Consider the following 7,700-nt stretch of genomic DNA (forward strand, 5'->3'; position numbering starts at 1 on the left):
AACCTTTCATGTGTGAGCTAGTGTTTTCTCATATATATTTTGATAAATGTCTTTTTTAAAAATTGATTTTTTTTTTCTGTAATCTTATGTATGTTCTTTAAGGGTCTATAAACCTTCACCAGGCTGTCAAAGGGGACCATGACACCAAAAAGTTTAAGAATCCCTGCTCTGGAGTCTTTCAGTGTTTGGAGGGCTGTTATGTGCTCTAGAGAGTCGATTTGTTTCTTTGTGACTCCAGAGAGCAAAAGTAGGATCAATAAACAGAAGTTAAAAGGAGACAGATTTCAGTTGAAGTCAGAGCTTTATTACAGCTATAGCCTCCAAGAGCCTCACAACAACCTCGTGATGTAAGTACTGCAGCTAACATCGTCCCCATTTTACAACTGAGGCAAAGGACCTTCATAGAGTTTGGGTGGTTTGCCCATAGTCACACATCCAGCAAGTGTCAGAGGTAAGATTCGAACTCAATTCTCTCCCAAAGCCAAGTCCAGTGCTTGTTCAACTACACCACACAGCCCTCTGTAATATAAATGGCCTGTATCAGTAGGTTTTATGCATTAAATTTTTATTTATTGAAATGTAAATAGTTGCAAAGCAAGACTGGCCAGTTTATTAAAGAATACTTTCATACAGTTTACTTTTCACTGTTCTGTTCTGGCATACTTCTAACGATATCAGAATCATCTGGGTCAATGATAGCCAGTGTACATACTCTGTAGTACTTCTCACATGCTGGACCCAATTCAGTGTTGTTGCCACTGTAGTGATGTACTCCAGTTTGGTCAACATAGCATAATATTCAATCTCTGATTTCCTTAAGGTTGGACAATTGTTGGCCAAGATAACCATTTTGGCTTTGCCTTATCTGATCATTTTCAGGGTCTGTTTGTAGCCTAGCACGTATTTGCTGCTTTTCATGACCAGCTGGAATCTCCAGGTGATGGACTCCAGTGACGTTTTTGTCTTCTTTGCAGCCACCATCTTCCTGCCTTCAGCACAGGAGAACCCTCAGCCAGAGACTTGCCACCAAGATGGCCAGGAAGTGAGAAAGACTGTATTAATATTCAGTATTAAGTTAATGATAAATCATTTCATTTTTAAAATTTTTTGAAGAAATGAAAGGAGGAAGGTAAACTTTTACTTATCAAAGAATAGTGCCACTTGAAGCTGGGGCAAATGAGTACTTTTCACCTCAATGAGGCAAATCCTCCCCAAGGGCAGAGCTCAGTTGATTTTAAAGAACCACACCAATTACCTCCTGTTTGACTCCACTGTTGGAGGCAAAAATCTTCTGCATTGTAATAGTAACAACAGGAGTTCATATCTATGTAATACTTTAGTACTTTAAGGTTTGTAAACAACTTTATTTACATTAACCTGTTTGATCCTCACAACAATGCTATGAGATAGATTATTATATTATACATATTATATCATATTATATTACATTATAATATATTGTATTGTATTGTATTATATTATATTATATTATATTATATTATATTATATTATATTATATTATATTATATTATATTATATTATATTATATTATATTATATTATATTATATTATATTATATTATATTATATTACCCATTTTATTGATATGGAAACTGATCCTCAAAAAAGGTTAAGTAACTTTCCCAGGGTCATATATCTAATAATTGTTGGAGGTGAGAAAAGAACTCAGGTCTTGTCTGACTTCAAGTTCACTGTGATGTGTTCACTATGCAATACTATCTCCATCTTGCCTAGGACTCCTCCTTCCCAGCTGAGGTCAGTGCTATGTCTTCTGACTTAAGTGACCTCTGAACTCCCTGGGTAGCCTCACTTCTATGCTAAGGTTCATCTTCCACTAGAACCCTGAGGGATTCTGGCTGGGAAGACTCTGACCTTGGCCTTGACATACCACGGTACCTAGAGTCAGTGTACACACGTAAGAGACGTACAGTAAATATAAGTAGCCTTAGAACCAGAGGCTAACCTTATGAACAAAAAAGTGTCCTATACTTTGGAGACCACTCAGGAGGAATCTATGAATGTATCTTGTACCCCCACCCAAAGGCAACCACAGCTTCTCCTTATGAGCATTCAATTTCATAAGACTCAAAACATTTTTTAAAGATTTACTTACAAATTACTGGACACAGAACAAACTCCTTTAAGCTTACAGAAAGTCAACAGATCATCCTCCCTCCACCTCACTCTGTCTCATTCCCTTCTCCCCTCAACCTGACACCAGTGGATAAGTCTCCCCAAAGAGATCTGCATAGTCTCTTGTGACTTTTGGGACTTCCCTGGAAGTAGCCTCAACAAGGAGGAAGGTGAGGGTCTGCTGCTTCCCATCATGCTCCATTTCCTCTAGCTGCCCTCCATTTCTAGCAGGTAGCTATAGTAGGAAGGATTCAGAAACTCCCATCACTGGGCTTAGATCCTTGTACCAATCTTCTCTACAGCTCCATCCCCTGTCATTCTGGCTCTAAAACCTACAATTTCTGTAATTCTACTTCTTGTAGCTCAGGTGAAAAGTCTCAAGACCACATAATACAAGGCACAAGGGGACAAGAGCCATTTAGCCTAGAGAAGAAGAAACTTTGGGAGGACATTGAAGCTGCCTTCAAGTAAGCATTAAAGGACCATGAAGTGGAAAAGGGTGCCTCCAAAAGGCAAAACAAAGAACAATGGGTGGAAGTCACAGAGAGATGTGTTTCACCTTGATATAAAGAAAAACTTCTTAACAATTACAACTGTTCAAAAGAGGGATGAGTGCCTTGGAAGACAGTGAGCTCCCTCCTCACTAGAGGGATTTAAGCAACAGCCAAAATATGCTCTTGTCTGGGATATTACGTAGGACATTCTTGTTCAGGTGAATGAGGTAGCCTCACGGGTCCCATCCAACTCTGAAATTCTGATTCGAATTATGCTGCCATGACCAGATCTGCCACCCTTCAGCAGATGGCACTAGTTTTCTTCTCAGAGGACCATTGCTCTAACCACTGATACATACGAAGCATCCTCTCTAGAGGTCCTTCTTCTCTTGGACTGCGCAGCAACTGAAAGAAACAGAGCTTAGGGCCATCCTCTGGCTTCTGGCCTTTTGGAAATTTTCATTTGTATATATGGATCCCACAGTCACTCCCCTCTCTCTCAGAAGCCACCAGGTGTCAGGGTGCTATGGAAATGCCCCCACTATTCAAATAAGTCCTTATTCCCATTTCTATGGAGTGTTATGGGAAGTCAGTATCATTTGCTTCTTCTGTCCCTCAATTACTACATGGCACATCTCCTACTTTAATCAGCATCAGACCCACACTGATCTTGTAGTTAGAGAAAGGACCATAAATAACTGTCTGATTCTCCCTCCTTCCCCATACTTAACAGGGCAGTGGGCTGGGTTATTCAAATTACAGGGGACTTCTTAGTGAGATTTCCAAAAGGGAAAGAGAAAGATCCACTTACTCCCAATGAAGGCACAGCATGGAGAATGAATATTCACCATTTTCCCTATCTATGTTGATTTTCTACCCAAAGTATTCTTTAAGTCTAAATTTGATTTTACTGGAAGAGGTGAAGTGAGGGGAAAGGAAGGTAGAATTCATTCCTGAGAACTTTCTGTAAGCCAAAAGGAGGGAGGAAAAAAGTGTCGAACTTGGGTTAAAGATAAAATTCAAGCCAGGCTGGATACGCCTCTGGCGATCGCTTCATGACAGTCCAACTAATAATATTGAGCACTGTCATTCTCAGTTGGGAACATCTTTGGCTGACCTGCTCTGAGAGGCCTCCTTCCTGACTTTCTTCCTTAAAGACACTAATAGATTTTCTTTAGCTGCAGGCACAGCAAACCTCTGCTGGTTTAAACTAATGTAAAAGTATTAGGAAAGATTGTCCCTGGGACTTCTCCCTCTCTTTCTCTTTTTCTTTTTTCTTTCTTCAGAGCAAAAGGAAGAAAACGGATGACCTAAATCTGCCAGGCCCCTTCAAAAAGGAGGCACATGCAGGGAGGAACACATTAGCAATCCACACAGCTCATTTAATTATTATGAAAAATGCCACAATTGTTAAATGACTAGAATATACACTGAATAAGAATTCGGTGCTTACGGTCTCTCCTGCATTTACCCACAAACAGATACAGTAGTTTTAAAACACAAATAAATCTTTCCCAATGTAAACAATTATGCAGGACACACACAAATTACTCTTAGAGAGTAGACAGGCATCTACTAGAGAGCTGTATTCTGAAATAACAATTTAGAGCACCCCCAAAAGCATCCTTTTGGAAGTGCAAATGGTACAAGTCAAAACTGAAAATAATACCTACTCCCGTTGAGTATCTTCATGGGAAAAATGGCATCAGAGATCATAGTATCATAACTTTCTAAACAGGCAGGACCTTAGGGGTCATCTAATCTCTGGACCTTATCAATCAAGAGAGCATGGAACAAGAAGAAATTCCTAAAACTTGAATGAATTAGCTCCCTCAGGGATGGATAAAGTTTTTCCTAACTGTCCAGACCAGAGTTGCTATTCCAGATGGGGAAATTTAGACATCAATGGGGTTGATGGTAAAATGGCCAGGGAGGAAAGCTACATGAGAATATGTCCAAATAAATAAACCAAGTACTAGGTAAATTGCCTGAAGTTACACAAGAAACAAATTGCAGAGTTAGGGATTGAAACCAAATCCTCAAACTCCAAAATCAACCCTCATGGCACTGTACCACAATAGACAATAGTATATACTCTATATACACAATACACACATGCACAAAAATCACAATATACAATAGTATATATTCTATTGGATAATCTATACTCTATTGAATGAATGAGTAAAAGAATGAATGAATGAATGAAAATGTATTTGTTAAACACTTACCAAAGTGTCCGGAAAATATTTATGGTACTCAGCTCTGAGTATACAAATACAAAGTGACATAGTCTCTGACTTCAGGTAGCTTATATTCTAATAGGAGGAAACCAACAATACATAAGTAAGAGTGGTGTCCAGTGAAGGGAGTATAAGGAGAGTTCAGAGATGTGAGTTTAAGGCTGTCAATGGACACAACCTTTCAGGGAACAATGGTATTATGCTAGAATTGATTTGATTACTGAGCTCAGAACAAGAGGTGGAAAGTGGCAGTGGGGAATAGGGAGATGGCAAGATGGTAGGGGTTGACAACTAGATGGCATATGACACACCTATAGCCAAGAACTATGTCAAAATATAGAAACAAATTCAATAAGTTGTGTTGAATTGACCAGTTACTAACCAGTCATTGGACTCAGTTACACTAAGATTTTTAAAAATGCTTCTCCTCCCCACCTCCCCCATTTATCTGAGGGAGAGGTGCAATATTCACAGAATCACAGAATTTGAGAGTTGGAAGGACCTCAGTGGACATCTAGACTAACCCATACCCAGAAAGAATCCCCCCTATAATTGTCAAATGCTCACCCAGGCTTCGTTTGAAGACCTGCAATTAGGAGGAACCTGCTACTTCCCAAGGCAGTCTGTCCCACTTTGGGAAAACTCCAGTCACCAGGAAACTTTTCCTTACATCAACGCTGAACTTGTATCTTTGCACCTTCCACCCACTGTTCCTGGTTCTACTCTCCAACACAAAACAGAACACTACTAAACCCTCCTCCATGTGACAGTCTTTCAGATACTAAAAGACAATTGTCACACCAACTCTCTTCTCTGGGCTAAACAGGCTCGGTTCCTTCCGCTGATCCTCACACAACACAGACTCTTTTCCATCCTGCTTGCCCTTGTCTGGACACTCTCCACATTATCAATGTTCTTGAACCATGGTACCCAGGACTCCACATAATACTTCAAAAGAGGTCTGATGAGGGCAGGGAATAGTAAAATCATCACTTCCCCATTCTTGGAATCTATAATCCTCTTAATGCTACTAAAGATCACATTAGCCATTTTGACTGCCATGTCACACTGTTGATTAATATTGAGCTTGCCATCCACTAAGAAGACTAAGCAGAAAAACTGCTATCTTATAATGCCTCCTCTATCTTGTATTTGGGAAGTTGATTTTTTTGTAACTAAGTGTAAACTTTGACAACTAATTCTATTGAATTTTGTTTTGTTTAATTCAACTTTCTCTCAGCTTGCTCTCAACTTTCAAAATCTTATTGGTTTCTGACTGTCATTGAGTGGGTTAGCTATCCTTCCCAACTTTGTGTCATCTGCAAATTTGATGAGCATATCATTTCTGCCTTTATCCAAGGCCTTAATAAAAATGTTAAACAGCACAAGGTCAGTACAAATCCCTGAGGCACCCACTAGAGACCTCTTGCCTCTTCAACCTTGAACTATCAACATGAGGAAAACTCACAGGAATATTATAGTCAAATTCTGAAACTCCCAGCTCAAGGGTAAAATATTACAAGCAACAAGAAAAGAAACAATCTAAAGAGCAGGCAGACTTAAGAAAAACCTGGAAAGACTTATATGAATTGATGCTGAGTGAAGTGAGTAAAACCAGGAGAACATTGTACACAGTAACAGCCATATTATGTGATGACTAACTTTCATAGACTTGGCTCTTCTCAGCAATGCAACGATCTAAGACATCTCCAAAAGACTCATGATGGAAAATGCTATCCACATCCAAAGAAAAAACTATGGAGTCTAAATGCAGATCGAAGCATACTATTTGCTCTTTTTTGTTGTTGTTGTTTTGTTTTGTTTCTTCTCTCTCATGGTTCCTCTCATTGGTTCTAATTGTTCCTTACAACACGACTAAGGAAAATAAAGTTATTATGGTATGACCTATTCTTGATGAAATCATACTGACTCTTTGTAATCACAACTTCCTTTCTAGAAGTTCACCAACCATCTCTTTAATGATTCATTCTAAAATTTCCTCAGGAGGCAAAGTTTATTGGCTATTCTGTCATCCCTGTTGATGAACATTCGTTAAGTATGTGTCACCTTCACAGACCAATACCAATTGGTCCAACATCAAACCCTTACTCCAGTCATTTTGCAGTGAAAATTTGAGACACAAAGAGGTTGAATGACTTTTCCAAGGTCACCCAGCTGGTAAGGTCAGGTTCAAACTCATTTGCACATTCCTGGAGAGAGTTCTAGTAATGACTTAATTCCCTTTTTTTGAAAAATTTGTTAAACATCTTCTATGTACCAGTATTCTTGTAGACATTGTGGTAAACACAAATCAATCAATTATCCAGTTTTTTGAGTCTGAGTCTACTTAGGTATGCAATTAACCAGCATAAAAATTGAGCATATTGGAAGCAAAAGCCATTTTTATTTAGTTTTCTATTTGAAAATCCAGCAATATCATCTCTGCTTAAAATGCTGACCAGACAGAGAATGGGACAAATAAAATGAGGTAATGTTTTGTTTACTCTAGAGCTCAGAAATGCTCTATTTTCAATAAGCAGGAGGATACCACACTTCATCTAGCTGCCAAAGTGATTTTTTTTAAAGTGTTGCTCTGACAGTTCCACCCTGCCTGCTCAACAAACTCCCATACTTGCCCATTACTTCCAGGGCCAAATATAAAGTCCTTTATTTGGCTTTTAAAGCTCTTCACAACTTGTCCTCTTCCTAGCTTCCCAGTCTACTTACATTCCACTCCCTTCCATGCACTCCATCCGGAACATCTGCTGCTCCTTAGACACATCCTCCATCCTGATCTTCATGCCTTTGTA

General features: G+C 39.1%; 1 pseudogene; it reads right to left on the reverse strand.

The window, feature by feature from the left end:
- Window positions 1-634: 634 nt before the first annotated feature.
- On the reverse strand, window positions 635-981 carry LOC110192074 (large ribosomal subunit protein eL30 pseudogene; annotated as a pseudogene).
- Window positions 982-7,700: the final 6,719 nt, after the last annotated feature.

Source organism: Phascolarctos cinereus, unplaced genomic scaffold, assembly GCF_003287225.1.
Source record: "Phascolarctos cinereus isolate Bilbo 61053 unplaced genomic scaffold, phaCin_HiC Scaffold_726;HRSCAF=1367, whole genome shotgun sequence".
Taxonomy (NCBI): domain Eukaryota; kingdom Metazoa; phylum Chordata; class Mammalia; order Diprotodontia; family Phascolarctidae; genus Phascolarctos; species Phascolarctos cinereus.